Source organism: Tamandua tetradactyla, chromosome 2 (genome assembly GCF_023851605.1).
Source record: "Tamandua tetradactyla isolate mTamTet1 chromosome 2, mTamTet1.pri, whole genome shotgun sequence".
NCBI lineage: Eukaryota > Metazoa > Chordata > Mammalia > Pilosa > Myrmecophagidae > Tamandua > Tamandua tetradactyla.
The window spans coordinates 102834530-102853276 of NC_135328.1; the positions used below are offsets into that span (position 1 = coordinate 102834530).

Sequence of the window (18747 nt, forward strand, 5' to 3'; positions counted from 1 at the left end):
TTAATGATATTTATTTTTAAATTGAGCCCTGATTTTTCATGGTAGGCTTTAGAAATTATGTAATTAAGCCTCCAATCATTACTAAGAGCTATTTAATTAATTATTCCCTCTCTGTGAAGCTGCTTTATTTCTTCTTTGAACTTGGAAATAAGGTATTAGCATCAAATATATGCCTAAGCTTCTGAGCAACATATTCATTTAAACAAGCAAACAAATAAATAAATAGAAGGCCCCTATGGACATATTTTGTATTTGACAAGTAGACACAGACTTTTTCACTTGGCACCTAATTTGATAGGTTCAATTTTTTCCTGCTTGCAATCCTTAGAGAAAAATGGTATGTAAAGAATGTACATGGAACGAATCAAGTAGTTTACTCCTCCCCATTATAATTCCACAATGTCCTTCCTTCCTCCATGTTCTTTTGTAATTTATCTATACAAAGCTAAACATGGGAAAGGCCATAAGTAGTAAAAATTGTTATGTTGCTTGGAAACATTGCAGAATATTCCTTTTCTGAACAAATGAATAAGAAAATGTTTCTGGGGAACTACTATGTCTAAGTTATGTTTCTGTGCATAGGAGGTTGCATGTAAACCCATTTTAAATTTTCTTCATTTGAAATATTGAGGTAGATAGTAGCTTGTTCTTAAGTTCATACACATACAGCTGCAGCCAAGAAATTAAGTCATGTTTCTCATGGGTGAGATTATGAATAGATGCCCAGTTACATGCGATCCGTGGCCACTTTACATCAGCTGAGATGATATGTTCTTTGAAAATTACTGCTCTAGTTTGCTAGCTGCCAGAATGCAATATACCAGAAATGGAAAGGCTTTTCAAAAAGGAAAATTTATTAAGTTGCTAGTTTACAGTTCTAAAGCTATGAAAATGTCTGAGTTAAAGCAAGTCTATAAAAATGTCCAAATTAAGGCACCAACAAGATGTTACCTTCACTCAAGAGAGCCCGATGACGTGCAGGGTTTCTCTCTCAATTGGAAAGGCACCTAATGAACATGGCAATGTCTGCTAGCTTTCTCTACAGGCTTCTTGTTTCCTGAAGCTTCCCCAGGGGCATTTTCCTTCTTCATCTCCAAAGGTCTCTGGCTGTGTGAGCTCTCGTAGTTCTTGTGACTCTGTTGCTCCTTTACCCCCTCTCTCTCTTCAAGATTCTTCCTCTTTTAAAAGATTCTAGTAAACTAATCAAGGCCCACCAATGGGTGGAGTCACAACTCCATTTATTCAAATGTTAATAATAATACCCACAATTCAGAACATTACATCTTCCTGGAGATAATTTAATCAAATTTCCACCCAGCCAATAAGGAATGAGAATTAAAGGACATGGCTTTTCTGACTTCTCACATACTTAAATTGGGACAGTTACCTTTACCCAGTCAGGCTCAATGATGGCTTATCAGTGAATCTGTGAAGCTTTATCCCTGTTCACCACCCCACTTGCTTCTTCTTTGTGTCTCCACAACACTCCTTGCTTATCCTCATTTAACCGTAACATATTATATTAAACTTTCATTTACTTAGTATTTCCTACTCTAGACTGAGTTCTTTGAAGGCAGAAACTCTATTATTGTACCTTCTAGTTTCAAGCACTGGACATGGCGGTGATTAATGCTTAATACATGTTTATCAAACAAGCTAAATTGTTATTGATATAAATGAGAAGATCTTAAAAATCTAGGGGATCTTATTTGGTCTTGAGTAATAATAATACTCATATCGAGAATCTTTTCTCCAGCCCAGGAAATATTACTAAAGAGAAGACTGGCATTTTCATGAGCATTAATTCAGAGATGGGACTTCTCAAAAAATCTGTTGGCACTCCAGTTTGGACTAAAAGCAGGAGTAGCAAAACTATTATCATCTCTTTTTTTCTTTTTAATACATTGTTGTATCTGAACTCTGAAGAAAATTAATAAATTCTAAGATTAACTCTGCAAGTGAAATCATTGCCCCCCACCCCCGACATGGGACATGACACCCAAGGGTGAAAGTCTCCCTGACTGCGTGGGAGAGGACTCCTAGGGATGAGTCCAGCCCTGGCACAGTGGGATCAACAATGACATCCTGACCAAAACGGGGAAAAGAAGTGTAACAAATAAGGTATTAGTGGCTGAGAGAGTTCAAATAGAGTCAAGAGGTTATACTGGAGGTCACTCATGCATACTTCAATTAGACATTACTGTCTATTATAACTTGCCAAACCCCAACCCAAACCATTCCAGTCAATCCTACAGAACTCCCAGGGTATTTTATAAGATTCTACAAAGGTTCCATGCACAAGGGTAATTTTCCAGAAACCTACAACCTCCAAATGGGTCCTGGACCAGATAGGTCCTGAAACCTAGAGGGGCCAGCCTTTCCAGAACACTGGCTAATTCCATCTCCTTACCCCTTATTATCAACAGCCCTCCCAACATGAAAAAGTTAGAATGGCCATAGCCCAAAAACCCTTAAAGAGTGGGAGAAAGATCAAGGGTGATGGTGGAGTTATGCAGAGAAGTTAGGGTTTAACAGAGGAGTGTGATTACCGAATCATTGTATTGATATTTCTTTTAGTCTCCAGCATCTGAGAACAGCTAGAAGTAAAAACCTAAAACTGTGGAATTGTAACCCATACCAAACTCTGAAATCTATTCTACAACTAATTGTTGCTCTGTGCATTGACATTTATTACTTTTTTGTATATATGTTATTTTTCACAAAGAAAGAAAAAAAGTGATGATAAAATATATGTATATTCCTTTTAGCCTCCAATGTTCTGGAGTAGCTAGAAAGAAAAATCTGAGATGATGGTATGATAACCCATGACAAACTCTGGGATCTGTCCCGTAACTATTTGTTGAAGAGTGCCTTGAAAACTACTGATTTTTCTTTCTTTGCTTTTTATATATGTTATAGTATACAATATGAAAGTTAAAAAAAAAAAAGAATTCTAAGGAAATTGTCCAACGCCTCCATATATCCATAAAAATAGTGGTTAGTGAATACAAAGAGGAGCATCTATTGTTTTTTTTAATAGTTGGGGCTTCTATTTCATTCATCTCCTTTGCTGTGTCACATATATGTGTATTTATTTATATGCTTGCATATTTATATATTTTAAATAATTTTTTTCATTCCTCCCATTATTATATAAAGAGAATTCTAATGATCAAATTTACTCGTTTTATCTATTAGTTGCAGGATACTAAAGTAAAATCATGATGGAACTAAAAGAGAGAGAGATATCTCACAAGGATTCTGGATTTGTAATTGTTAGGTTTTAGACGGTAGCCAACTGAGAAATCAGAGTTTAAAATTTTATTGTGCCGGGGCGAGGTTATCGTCCGGGTGCTCAGGGTGTGGGCCGAGGAAGTCGCGCTCCGGCAGGAGCAGCAGGGCTAGATATAGGCTAGCTAGTGAGAGGTGCTGACGATGCCTACCGGGTCTCCTGTGGTAGGTGAGGAGTTTTGCGTGCTTTAGGGCCAGGGGCATAGCTACAGGCCGTGTGCAGTGGGCATAGCTACGGGCCGTGTGCAGTGGGCATAGCTACGGGCCATGTGCAGTGGGGGTCCTTCGTTTGTCAGGGCAGGTCCTGATTGGCTGAGTTTGAACAGCTGTATGCCCGGATGGTCATGGGTTTTAGTTCAGGTGGGGGCCTTCCAGCCAGAGGCTACCAGGCCAGGCCTTACAGTAATCAAGTACAGAAAGTTTTGAGAATTTAGAATATCTCCTTTTGGGGAGGTGATAATCAAGATAATTGCATTATGTTTTATGGGGCATTTTAGAAGAAGGAATATATATGGGAAGAACAGTGTGGTTAAGCAAAAGAGAATGGGTGATAGTAGCTACTTGAGGGGTTGTGGCCACCTAGGAGTATTCAACCCAATTCCACGAGTGGTTTTCACTTTCTTTGGGGGTGCCACTGATCCCTCAATCTCAGATCATGTGGCTGATGGTGCATAAATTCCCCAACTTTAAGCTTAAATTGTAGAATTTATTGCTTAAACTAAATCAACTGAGTTCTCTTTTTTGGGACTCTAAGCATTCAATGAAATGGCTTGAGGACAAAACAGCAACAATGGTTAACATTTGTATATTTAGTCCATGGCAACAGCAGGAAAAGAAAGTCAAATAATGGCAGAGGTCTTAATTCCTGCCCTGTCCTTATTTTAAGCCTGATTCTCCAACTTTCCTATAGATTTTGTGTATTGACATCTTTGTATTAAACCCCTTTTGTTTAGCCAAGGTTCATTTCTGATGTGTTTGACTAATTGATGTGATGTTTTCTGATGGATGATAATAGGTCTTTTCAGGATTTATGTACATTATCCTAATGTCTGTACATGTTAATGGATCTTGAGGTAAAAGAAGTAGTAAGTAAATGGGTCCTTTTTACATTTTTTTTGGAAAAGAGAAAAAATATACATACATAAACATAAGGATATATTGTGATGGTTTGAAGCTGTACATACCCCAGAAAAGTATGTTTTTAAGTTAATCCATTCCTATGGATGTGGATCCATTGTAAGGACCTTTTGGTGAGTAGGATCTTAAGATGTGACTCACCTCTTTCAGAGTGGGTCTTAATTCTCTTACTGGAATCCTTTATAAGAGAAAAAAATTTCAGCAAAGAGGAAGAAATCCACAGAAGCAAAAAGCTGAAAGCAGTGAAACACAGAAGAGAAAGGAGAAACCAGTAGACACAGCTATGTGCCTTGCCATATTACAGAAGAGTCCAGGGTTGCCAACAGCCGGTCTTCAAGAAGAAAGCATCGTCTTGATGATGCCTTGATTTGGCCATTTTCGTGGCCCCAGAACTATAAGCTTGTAAGCTAGTAAATTCCCATTGTAAAAGCCAACACATTTCATGGTCTCTGCTTAGAAAACTAGAAAAATATATCTGTATTATATGTAATTATAAGACATATGTTGCATATTTTATAATATATCTCTGTATTTATATATAATATTTTATGTAATTTATAGAAATAATATGTTTATTTTTTCTTAAGTTAAAGCAAACTTCTTTGTTGTTTTATAGAAAAATAAAGGGAGAAGATGCCATGCTATGAAATAAGACAGAAATGCCATGTGATTGTAAAACCCAAGCCTCTTGCAAGCCTTCTTCACCCTTTCTCTCTCTTTCACACACACACACACACACACACACACACACACGCACATACACACACACAGTTTATTACTAAGTTACAATGATTGATAAATTAAAGGCTTAGTTTAATCAACAAGTGCTATGGTGAAAAGTAGGATTGCAAACGTAATCTTTATTAGTGAATCTATTAAAGAATAAACTGTGTCTATGTACATTTCGAGAACAGCAATCAATTTTTGTTTAGAGTTCTGTTGAGAGACATAATAACTGGACAGCTTAAATCAGAATTTATGGCAGCTTGTAGGTGTTTTCTTCCAAGTGCTTAACAACAAAACCAAATATTGACAGGGTGCTTTTATGTTTAAGGTACTGTGCTGACCTGCAAGAATATAAAGGCAAATAAGAACTGGCTCAGGCTTTAAGGAGCTCATGAAATGCAAAACATGTGAAATCTAAACATATTTGTGGAATTACAAGCATATATTCAATTACTTGTGTGCATAAATACCATGAATAAAGGTAAGAGTTTTATTTTTGACACAAAATTGACAAGCATTCACCATTGGGTCTAAGACAAATGTCTTGGGGTATGAATTTTTCCTGCACTGAACAATATTTGATATTTGAATTTTACCTGGAAAATACTATATGGTCAGATGAGCCCAGTGCAGACACAAAGTCATACTGACCAGCGTTCAGTGTAGAATCACCTAGCTCGAAGGGCCAACTGGGGAAGAGCTTGCACTCTTTAAGTATCTCCCAGTTGTTAAAGCAGCTCCCTGGGAATACAAGTCAGCACAGTCTGAATCCTCAAGGTTGAATCTCTCTGAGAAATCTTGCTAAGCGTGGCTTTAGATCTCAGAACTTCCTTTTAACATGACCCATCCAGGAGTAATCTTGGTTCAGACATTCTGGAGTTTGAACCCATCCAAGAACCAGGTGTCCAGGAGGTAGAGAGGACCTCTAAGCTCCAGGGCCCTCAGTTCAGCTTACATCAAACCAACAATGCCTCATTTGCAAGGCTTAAAAGTTTAAAAAGATTCCATATGGTATTTTACTTGTGGCTACACCCTGAAAAACACAGCAAAGAAGAAATTATTTCTCATTTGGTCCTAGAACAGTTTGTGATGGATGGACACTGAAGAAACAAGTGCATTTTGATAGAGAAATGGGACTCAAATGGGTGAAACCTGGAAAAACTCATGGAAGATCTCACCAATGAGCAACATTTTTGTGAAAACCAATTAAACATCAGACCTACATGTGCACCAGAAAATTCATGCAGCAGAAAAGCCCGTTATGTGCAGCAAATGCGAAAAGTCTTTCAGCTACAAAACCAACCTGCGGGCTCATGAGAAAATCCACACTGGAGAAAAGCACTTATGTGTGTTCCCTTTTCCAGAAAAGCTGCCACCAGTCATTCACATACCATTGCTATGTGTGGACCAACCAGAAAATTAATCTCAAAGGCGATTTTTTCACACCAGAAGCTTCCTCATCTACTGGCCCCACGTAAGATGCATTTTATAATTATCCAGTCCTAATATTTCCTGCAAAATGATAATTATTTTAGTTGGGAGATCAGATACAGATTGATTGCTTCAGTAGAATTATTATGTGCTCCAACTTCTTTTATTGTGTGATACCCTTACTCATAAATTACATTTTCCTGAGGAAGACTTCAGATACAAAAAGAAACAAAATGAAGCAAGTCAAACTTCTGTTTCTTCCTTTTATTTCTCTCTTTTCAATGTGTGGATTTGGTGTTTTACCATTAACCACATGTAAGTGTATTTTATTTAAGTGGTAATTAAAACTATAGGACGTTTACTCTTTAAAAAATATAATATGTGGTATTTCATGTAAAGGCTTATGCGCAATCTTCATAGAGATTTAAAGGGGGTACTTTTATCTAGAACAACCTATCAAGAGAATTCTCTGAATTCTGTTCTGTATTTTGCTTATTGCTGTGTGACTTATGTTCCATGAGAAAAATATAAAAGCTGAATATGTTTGAAACAGAGTCATATGAGAGTGGGAAAGAAGCATCGTGAAGAAAAAGCAGCACAGGTCTGGGGGTCAGGCAAAGCAGCCCTTCCACTTGCTAACTAGCTGCCTTTAGACATCACATGGCTTCTGTGGACCTTCATTTTCTCCATAGTATAATGAGAATAGTGATAATAGTGATAATCTCTCCTCCGTCTGTCTCATTGGGCTTTGTAAGGCTCAAATGAGAAAGTATATTGTGACCCCTGAAGTGCTATACAAATGTGAGTTATTACAGTTTTGGTTATATTAATTGTACTGAAAGAATTTCAAAGCCGTTGTTATTACTCACTAAAGGTCTGAGTAAACAAAGATAACCTTCATATATTTTAATCTTTTCCATAGATATAGGGATGAAGTGGGGCAAGAGGAGCTAGAGAAGATAGTCCAAATTGAATATGTGAAATTTATAATGCACAATAAAATACAGTAGACTGAAGAACTTTAAAAGGACTAACTGTATTTTCTTTATCCCATATTTCATTGCATGCTTGCAATAGATTCCCCAAATTATGTCAAAGCAAACAGACACTGAGTGATATCAAAGCAATCAGACACTGAGTGATCCATGTGGATTGAACAACAATAAAAAAAAAAACTATAAAAAAAAGAAATGCTTTAATTGCTACTCCTTGGAAAAGAAATTTACATAAAACAGACAATGAAAGAATATCTTCCGTCCCCTAAAGCAGAGAGAACTCAACCATCCCATTTCTTCAACCTTCAGAGTAATGTTAGCTGATGAGTAAGTTTGGAGAGAAACTAAATAAACTAAAATCTATAGTTACTCTTCCACTCCCCTAACAAGAACAGAAAATCTGAGTCATAAAATAGAGTCCTTAGCACTGGTTAGAATTTAAGATTTATCATTTCTATGAAGCCATTTCTCTAAAATATAAAAAACCTAGACATTTAATGCCTGATGTTTTTGAGGCATATGTGTGTGTGTGTATTTTTAAATGGGCTCAGTCTGTGGTTCTGGTGATCCTGATACTTAAAGTCATTTCAGTCTTAAATGGGGGTTACAAGTTTAATGAAAAGTTTCTAAGAGTGGATACTTATTTTCTAAATTATAATGTAAATGTTCTGTTTTACTAACCTTGCTCATATAGAGTACTTGACCTTAAACTTTCCTATGCTTAACCACTGATTTTATATTTACCCTGCAATGTCAGAGAAAATGTGGCCTTTAATACAGAGTACCACTGAATAAAGTTACCTATTTGTCTCTATGTTTTTGCTATTGCTTCTTATTTTAGTAAAAATATATAGAACCAATAATTCTATATAGAGTTGTCAGCTCCTGATTATCTTTTCTAAGAAATGTTTAAAAGTTGATACTAGCAAATGAACGTTCCCCCTTGCTATATTTACAACTTCCTAAATTCTTCCCTGATAGCAATACAATTGTTTAATATGAATGATCCAAGTAATACATACAAATAAAGGGGAAAATTGGAAATAATTATAGGAAATAATAATATAAATTTGAGCTACAAACTTGGGGTATAAAGATGTTCATATCATATTATTCCAATGACCAATGTGGTCTCTATAACACGGACTGACAAGAATTCTAGTATTTCTTTTTGTATTATTTCTAGTATTTCTCCTTCCCCTAAGTAGTCTAATAGCCTAGTTCAAAGATGATCGTGATAGAAACTTCGGGTATGTATGTGACACCTGAGACTCAGAGTTAGAGCTCTGAAGCTATGAGAGTCAGCAGTACCCCATTCAGGAACTGTTAAAAAAGTTGAAAAAGAGATCAGACTTTGACTAATGATATGAATGAAGCTGATCTGGATAAGACTGGGGTAGATCAAAATGTAGGTTAAAGGATGATATTGCCATATTTTAAAACTTCAACTTCTGTGTGAGACCAAAGGGAGAGATGTTTATTTGGTGCAAAATTATATTTTGGTTAGCACATTTCCTAATTTAACTTGTATTGGTCAGTCTAATTGAATACCATAAATACATGGGATCTTGAAAAAGGCATGAGATTTTGTTGGTTTGTCCAGGTTAGTGTGATGCCCCATTATATCCCAGAGTAATGTGGGCAGTGAATAAAGAAGTGCTCGCAAATTCCCCTTGGTAACTGGGGAGAAAAGAAGAAACATTCAACTTCCCCATTTGGAGAATTTTTATTATTCTCCCAAGCAGTGACGAAAACCAAGTCCATGGGCTAAGCTCTCAGTCTAGGGGTTTGCTCCTGTGAGAATTATTTCTGCAAAGGATAGGTTAAGCCTACTTATAATTATGCCTAAGAGTCACCCCTTGGGCATCAACCTTTTTATGTTGCTCAGATGTGGTCTCTCTCTCAAAGCCAATTTAGCAGGTGCACTCACTGCCCTACCCCATTTAAATCTTCCTGGCAATGTGGGACAAAACTCCTGGGATTCACTGGGACCTGGGATCATGGGATTGAGATAGCCTTCTTGGCCAAAAGGGGAAAAAGATAAATGAGACAAAATAAAGTTTCAGTGGCTGAGAGATTTCAAATGGAGCTGAGAGGTTATCCTGGAGGTTATTCTTATGCATTATATAGATATTCCTTTTTAGTTTATGGTGTATTACAGTGGCTGTAGGGAAGTACTTGAAACTGTTGAGCTGTGTTCCAGTAGCTTTGATTCTTGAAGATGATTGTATAATGATATAACTTTTACAATGTGACTGTGTGATTGTGAAAACCTTATATCTGATGCTCCTTTTATCTAGGGTATGAACAGATGAGTAAAAAAAAATATGGATTAAAAATAAATAAATAGTAGATGAGATAAGGGGTAAAATAAATTGGGTAGATGGAAATGCTAGTGGTCAGTGAGAGGTAGGGGTATGGGTATGGGGTATGAGATGTATGAGTTTTTTTCTTTTTTGTTTCTTTTTATGGAGTTATGCAAATATTCTAAAAATAATCATGGTGATGAACACACAACTATGTGATGATATTGTGAGCCACTGATTGTACACCATGTATGGACTGTATGTGTGTGTGAAGATCTTTCAATAAAAATATTTTTTAAAAAAGAATTAATACTAACAAAAAAGATGATGATGATGGTGGTGCATTAGAAGGATAATTCAGTCCTGTTTTTAGTAATTGAAGTCTGATCAGTCTCTCATTACTGTTGCTTCTTGCTGCTACTTAATATCATGAATGAAGATTGATTCTGCACTCTCTAAAAGATAGTTCACTGTTGCTTGGGTAGTCTGTCTGGTCTGGTTGCCTAACCAGGGAAACAAGACTTTTTAGTTCACACTTCTATGCACAGCGATTAGTCCCCAAAGTACAACTGTGCTAAGCTACCTAGATTGGAGGAACTTCCATTAGTCACACTACTTAAATGAGCCCTCCCTCCTAAACATTTCAACACAAGTTTTGGTCCTGAATCACTTATCCTCATAGACAATCTGCTCCTTTACTATATTTTCCATGATTAGAGTTTTTCACTTTGAATATTGGATAACAAGGGATAGGGTTTAGGGTCTGGGGTCTTTATACACATTGTACTACCTCTATCCCAAGGGAAACCTCTACTTATGAGGAGATGAGCAGATGTACTCATCTACTAGAATAAAGCAAAAGGCCTTATACTCTTCTGAAATAATGGGCACTTACTTACTCTATACTTTTTTTTTTATATATGGAAAGGCCACTTCGGTGACCTTTTCAGGTCAAAGAAGGTCAAACAAACAAATAAAAAAGCAAAAAATACTTCAATCAGCTCTGCACACACAACTGTAATATTTGGAAGCATTTAGTGTAGAAAGATAAACACACATGCATTTAGCATAACTGGCCTTCTGCTGTTCTGATTTGATTTCAACCATAGTTTCAAATGGTAAAATACAAAATGAATGATTTAAAGAATTCAATCATTGTAATTACCCAAATTGTATAGTGAATGATATTTCAGATACATTCACTAGGAAATTGCTTTTTTTCCACTGGGTCATCTGAAATACCTAAGCCTTGTCCAGTGTTTTGCCCAAAGAAGAATTTTCATTACATTGCAAGACCAGAGATTTCAAATTGAAATGGTAAATAGCTTCTTCCTAAATTGGGAACTCAACATACTTTACTAATTCTACCCTGTTGATTTATAAAAATTCAACAAGTTATTTTTATCTTCAGTGAAAACTCGGTTTTGTAATCTGGATTAAAATTAGCTCTTGAATACAAGATCTTAGGTTTTGGAGTTTGTTGCATCACAGGCAAGATTTATATGTGGCACAGTTTCAGAAGGAAAATTGCTCAAACCAGAGCCATCAATCAAAAAGGATGTGTCCCAAAGTGACCATATTATGCCAATGAGACTTATCAAATAAGAGAAGAGAATTTTGTCTTGCTAGATAGAGAAAACCACATGTGTTTGTCTTCATGACTTCCCCATCATTTTATTATTCAGTGAATGCCTAATTCACATCCTGGCCGTTTTAATGGGGACCATTTTCAGCATTTTTACCCTAAAAATATAAGCAGGGTGACCCTGGATTTCCCCAAAGCTGGAAATACTAATATTTAAAATATATTCTGTAACTATAATTGCTGTCATACTGAGGGGTCACCTCTGATTCAAGGCCAAATTTTAAGCCTTTTAGTGACATAAACTTAGAAGACACTCTCCTTTAGGAGTATGTCTTTGTAATTATTGATTTTAAGAACATGTTGAGAAACTTCCCTCTTAACAACTTAATGTGTAGCTCACAATGGGGTCCAGATGTATACATGTGTGTTTTTGTGTTTCAGGTAAGAGTGCACGTGTTGGGGGTGGAAGGCAAAAGGAAGCTGATTTTATGAAATGATGGTGAAGCTCCTGATACAGAATTCACCATAAGGAAAATGTTCAGCTAGACAGGCCAAATGTGGGAGGGTCCATAGGATTGAAAGATATATTAAAGGATGGCAGTTGATACTTGAAATAAGTCCTGATAAAACTACCCTGCATGCGATTCCAAGAAAGAAGGATCTTTCAGGAGGGTGGGGGGAGGCTGCCTCACTATCTTCACAACCCTAATTCCCAAGAACCCTGTTTTTCACCCCCACTGCTGCCCAGTATTTCTGAGTGTCCCCAAGAAGGGCACAACAAATAAGCCTCATTACTCCATCTGTCACTCTCTATGAGCATTACCGGCTGGGAATAATTTGGGGGTTATAAAAACCAGTGGGAGGAGCACAGTCACAGAGTTCTGTGGTGGCTAATGCCACTGCCAATATTGATATTAATGTGTGAGGATGAGGAATGATTTGTATGATATTCTTTAGAGATTCTGACATGCTGGGCAAAGTGGGGAGAAGGAACAATCTGAAAGGCCTGAAATTGCTTCAAGAGAATGTCTTAAGTTTAACTGAAAACGTGCCATCATTTGTACCCATAGCTGATAAAGTTGGGAGACATATAGGTGAATATTATTTATTTATTATCATTTTATTAATAGTTTTATGATGATCTCTGTGGGACAGTCTTGATAACAAAGATACGACTTCAACATAACTTTGGCTTCTGCTTCCATCCCAAATTATTGAAGCGTATTCATATATGCAAATATAAGTAGGTACATATATACACACTGTCATGGTCATGTGTCAACTTGGCCAAGTGGTGGTACCTGTTTGTCTGGTTGGGCAAGTGCTGGCCTCTCTGTTGCAATGAGGGCATTTCATAGAATTAAATCATGATCATGTCAGCTGCATCCACAGCTGATTCCATTTGTAATAACCAAGGGGAGTGTCTTCTGCAATGACTGATGCTTAATCTAATCACTGGAAGACTTTTAAGGAGGATTCAGAAGAGACAGCTCTTTCTATTTCAGCTGGTGAGCCTCTCCTGTGGAGTTCATCCAGACCCTCCATCAGAATTGTCAGCTTCACAGCCTGCCCTGCGGATTTTGGACTCTGCATTCCCACAGTTACATGAGACACTTTTATAAAGCTTATATTTGTGAGTGTTTCCTCTTGATTCTGTTTCTCTAGAGAACCCTTACTAATACACACACACACACGTATTTACTGATTCTATACACTTTAAATACCTTTACTTTCTAAGAAGTGAGATATGTTTCCATGGATTGTGCCCTTTTGCTAGCCGGTTGAATACATATAAAATAAGTGGTATAAGAGGTAGGCTATGCCCAGTAAAAAGGGAAGGAGTTTTGGTGAAGGCAAAGATGCAAAGGGAAAAATGCATTGATATGGTGGGAAGATAATTTTTCATGAAAATTATAGGATTAAAAAAACATAGGGATGGTCACAAGTGCATATTTTATATCTATATGGGATTTAATATCAATTCAACATTCAATATTCATAAAAAATCTACTATACGCCTGACATTGTACTAGAGCCTGAGATACTAAGATAATTAAGAAACACATTCTTCCAAGAAGCATCCAAGAATTTAAGAAGGAAAATGAATAGCAAATAACTGAAAGAAGTAACAATAGCAGTACTGCGTAACGAAGAGGAAAGAGTTTTTGGAAGGGTGGTTTGGGACAGCTTCACAGAAGAAAGCTCTCTCAGCCTGGGTTTTGAAGATGGGTCAGATAAGGAAGGCCATTTCAGTCAGGAAATATTCTGACTAAAAGCCAGGAACCATAAAATAGATTTTTATTCATTGGATCGAAGTCCCTGCATTTTTTTTCCCCATGGACTATTCAAAGTATCATAAGAAAGCTAATATGACAAGAATTTAGAGAGCATTTTGAAGAGTAATGGAGGATGAAATTGGAGAGGTAAGCTTTGGTCATGTCATGGAAGAACTAGAGAGTTATGGCAAGATAATTCAATTTTAATTGGGAAGTAATTGAGTTGTTTTAAGTAAAGGTGTGACATACTTAGATTCATGAATTAAAAAAGTAGCACTCCCACCTGCCTTTGTCAATGGCCTCCTCTTTCCCACCCAGTTCCATATCTTCATGGAATCCTTTCTCATAGGGTTGTTAGCATATTGCATGATCACCTTTTCTAAAATTGTGATCTTCACAGGCCCTTTGGTATTGTATGTGTTGACCTTTGAAGAGTGGATTTTATTTCATGAGTTCATTCTTTTATAAAATCATTGTAATGATTTATGCCAAGTAAAAATGTTCAAAAGTTGGAAAGTTCTTTAAGATTGTTTTGCAACAGTGGGAATTTAGCTTGTCAGTGGAATCAAATGTTTCAGAATTTGTGGTGATAAAATGTGGTGGTTTTTCAAATGCAGTAAAGACTACTTGAAAGGACAAATTTGCAGAGCTTTCCATTGTAGGAGGAAGATTCTAGATCTGGTTCAGTTTACTGTGACACAGAAAGTCACAGCCCATTTTGGATTTTGAATATTTGTAAATATCCCAAATTCAAAAATATTATAAAAGACTATGTTTTTGAAAAAGATATAGTTTGCTTCAAACTATAAATACTAAACATCAGAAATAAATGTACACTTGAAGTAAATTCGCCTAGAATCATACATTCCTATCCTAATTCAAAATATATTAGAGAAGTTAGTATACAAAATGTGTGCATTGATTATCTTTTTTATACTGATCACAGTTTGAATAATTATATAGGATTTATTTTGCCAATATTGTGAACAAATTAATGTTTCAAAGTTATCTATTGCACAGTGCCTGCTAGCAGAAATTCAATAAACATTTAGTTGAATAGTAGTTCTCACTTTAATAAATTATTTTCTTAAGCTGAATATTTTTAATATTAATTTTCACACCATTGGAATTTTGTGATAATGGGTGTGCTGGTTTGAAAGGGTGTATGTACCCTAGAAAAGCCATGTTTTAATCCTAATCCCACTTTGTAAAGGCAGCCATATCTTCTAATGTCTATTCAGTACTGTATATTTGAAACTGTAATTAGATCATCTCCCTGGAGATGTGACTCAATCACGAGTGGTTGTTATACTGGATTAGGTGGAGACATGTCTGCACCCATTTGGGTGGGTCTTGATTAGTTTACTGGAATCCCATAAAAGAGGAAACATTTTGGAGAATGTGAGAGATTCGGAGAGCAGAGAATACTACAGCACCATGAAATAGAGAGTCCACCAGCCAGCAACATTTGGAGATGAAAAAGGAAAATGCCCCCGGGGAGCTTCATGAAACAGGAAGCCAGGAGAGAAAGCTAGTAGATGATGCTGTATTCACCATGTGTCCTTCCAGCTGAGAGAGAAGCCCTGACTGAGTTCACCATGTGCCTTCTCACTTGAGAGAGAAACCCTGAACTTCATCGCCCTTCTTGAACCAAGATATCTTTACCTGGATGTCTTAGATTGGACATTTCTATAGACTTGCTTTAATTGGGACATTTTCTCAGCCTTAGAACTGTAAATTAGCAACTTATTAAATTCCCCCTTTAAAAGCCATTCCGTTTCTGGTATATTGCATTCTGACAGCTAGCAAACTAGAACAATGGGTGAGTAGTATGGGGAGTTACTGTTCACTTTTGTAAAGAAGATATCCATATTTTCTTTTCAGATTTAACATTGTTCATACCCATAATTAGATCCCCTTAAGACTTCCAGCACTCATTTGGCCCCATATTTAGTACAGCAAATATTCATCCAGCACCTACTTCAAGCAAGGGAATGAGGCCCTGCTTATAGTTAGTACTGGCTTTATTAATTGGTACTGGTTTTATTATTCTGTGTTTTCAGTTGCTTAAATTGTGTGTCCAGAGTCTTCCATTATTTGAAAGCAGAGCTCATGTTTTTCTCATCCTCCTTCTTTTTTTTCCTGCAGCACCTTTTAACAAATTCTAGTATACTAAAATCAAATTCCCAAATTATAGTATACTAAAATCAAATTCCCTATCAGTAAATTGCAAATCACTGCTTTTGAGAACACTTACATAAAAGAAGTAATTGGGGATTAAGAAGAAGAAAGGGATGGAAGCAAAGATGGAACAGTGATCTAACCTAATGACTGAGATCTTTGACTCAGGTGTCAGATTTGGGTTCAAATCCACCTCATCCCCAATTCCCACTCCTAGGCTCTAATCATGTACTAGATGTGTGACCTTGGGCAAGGCACTTAACCTCTATAATCCTACATTAAGTCTTCTATGAAATGGAAAATATACTGATATCTATCTCATAAGGCATTTGTGTGAAATGAAATAACGCATGCAAAATTTAGCATTTGGTTAGCACTCAATGCATTTGAACAATTGATATATAAATATGATTATTAGAGGAGGTGTTTCAAGTAAAACTTTGGAGGAGTGAAGAAAGCTGAGGAGGCAACACCAACCTTAGTACCACACTCTTTTATTTATTAGAATGGAAAGAACACAGACATGTTTCAGAGGATCCTTTGGATAAAATCTGGAAAGAGTCCAAGATATATTTACATGTATGTCCAAAAAAGGGCTTGAAAAACACCTCGTTTGTGAAGAATAGGCTAGTGTTAACTGAAAACCTTTCAAACATCCACATTTAAATCTCTGTTCCTGTAGAATAAATAATTAACAGGAGTTAAGAGCTCAAAATTCTAAAAATAAGAGAAGACCAGGCACATTTGAACAATACCACCTTAGCACTCAAAATTATTTTAGTTTTATTAAGATGCAAAATAGAATCAAGGTGGGAGCACAACATTTTGAATATAATCAATACCACTGACTCGTATACATGAAAGTGATTAAAACGGGAAAATAAATGTTGTATATGTGTTACTACAATAGAAAATACAGCAACCATAAAACTGTACAACCCAAAGAGTAAACCCTAATGTAAACAATGAATTTAATTAACAGTTTAATTATAATAATAATGGTTTAACAATTGTAGCAGATATACCATATTGATACAAATTGTTAAGAACAGGGAAAACTGTGAGGGGAAAAGATCCATGCTCTTCCATGTGTTATATTTAATCTTTTTTGAAATTAAGCTTAGCATATCTATAACATGGCATAAAACATGCCAACCATTTTGAACTTAATATTTTGCATAAAATATTCATAAGAATTACATTTTTTAGTCTTTTTTTAAGTCAAAGGTTGAAAGTTTTAAGATGCACAAAAACGCTAAACATGTTCTAAGAACTCTGAGAAATGATTGAAGACATGCCATTGAGAGTCTGGAGGAGAGAGCAGATAGCCCAGGGCACCAAGAAGGAATTCCAAGATGACAAAGACAAAGAACCTAGGGAAAAGAAGATTGATTGAAAATGGAAAACAGAAAAAGAAAATAATATAGGAATTATTAAATCAAGGATCAGATTCAAGTAGTCCAAAAGCTATCATCAATATGGAAGTTGACAGCATTTCAAATACATATCACGATTAAGAGAAGTATAATTCTTAAAGTGAGAACCCTGTGTTGTGTTTAACACTTTAAAAAATACCTCTACCATATTTTGCTCATAATTATAAAGATCTTCAAGAATGGTATGCTAGTTATATTTCCAATAAATAATTTTGCTCCCCAGGACACTGTGTGTTACTACCTTACTTTACCTGTGGGAACTGAGCCGATCCTTAATTTTAGGAACAGTTTGAGTATGATTTTCTCCTCCTTGCTTCAGATTGAGGAGAGTTTGCAGAAAGTAAAAGTTGTTTTCTTTATGAACAATGGGAATTTATTGTTTTAGTCAAGTGAAAGGTCTAAACTTCCCCAGCAAGGCGTTACCCCACTGATTATCCTAAGGCGGCAGTTCTTAAAGTATGCTTCCCACACTAGCAGCAGCCGCATCCGGGAACTTGTAAGCAAGGCAAATTCTCGAGTTCCATCCAAGATCCACAGAAACTCTGAGGGTGGGACTCAGCAATCAGCGCTTTAATAAGTCTTCCAGGGGATTTTGATGGTGAAGCTTATGAATCGTTGTTCTAAGTGTGGCACTGACAACTGAGCTAGTCAAAAGCCAGTAAGGGAAGACAATACAATTACACATGCGTGGCTTCTTCAGAATACTTTCTGAAACATGTATGGATATCTAAATCAAAGGCTTCTCCTCTATGAAGCATTTCTTAATCACATTAATCAAAATGAAACTGTTTTTTCCTATTCTTCTAGGGCTACAGAAATCTCCCATTAGGCTAGACCGTTTCTTATTCATCTTTGTTTTCTTTGCAGGTCCCAGCATGTCATCCAGTAATTGATATGTTTAAATGTTAAAATTAAATAGCGGGGATGCTAGAGAAAACAAATGAAGGTAAATTTAATTGAACTATATTCACATTCCTACTTTAGAATGGAATTCAGACATGAGTATAAAGTGGGACGCAGAGCACATGCATATATGTTAAAAAGGAGAAAAGGGAAGAGTGTGGAGAGAGCTACAAAATAGGAAGTGTCAGGGAAAGAGTTGAGACAAAGATTACCCCTTAAAATGTTGATTTTTTTTTCCCTTTGACTTGTGGTACATGCTAAAATTGGCTATTAGTTATTTCATTGAGCTCTTGTAAGGTTTTGATTAAATTAAAATTTTAAGAAGTGTTTTGGTTTCCTATGAAGTACTAGGAATTATACTTGGGGTTGGTGGAATGGGGTGAATAAGGCCCCTGCCTTAGAGGAACAGATAATGTAAGGCACACTCAGCACTTTTGGCATTTGGGTCTAGATAATTCTTTGTCATGTGGCTGTCCTGTG

The 18747-nt window shown here is 36.3% G+C and overlaps 1 protein-coding gene across 1 annotated transcript in view; it reads left to right on the forward strand.

The window, feature by feature from the left end:
- TMC1 (transmembrane channel like 1) overlaps window positions 1-18747 on the forward strand; it is a 469408-nt gene that overhangs the window by 145371 nt on the left and 305290 nt on the right. The window contains exon 3 of the mRNA XM_077148434.1: window positions 18232-18310. The gene's annotated coding sequence lies outside the window, so the exon portion shown is untranslated. The remainder of the gene's footprint in view (window positions 1-18231; window positions 18311-18747) is intronic.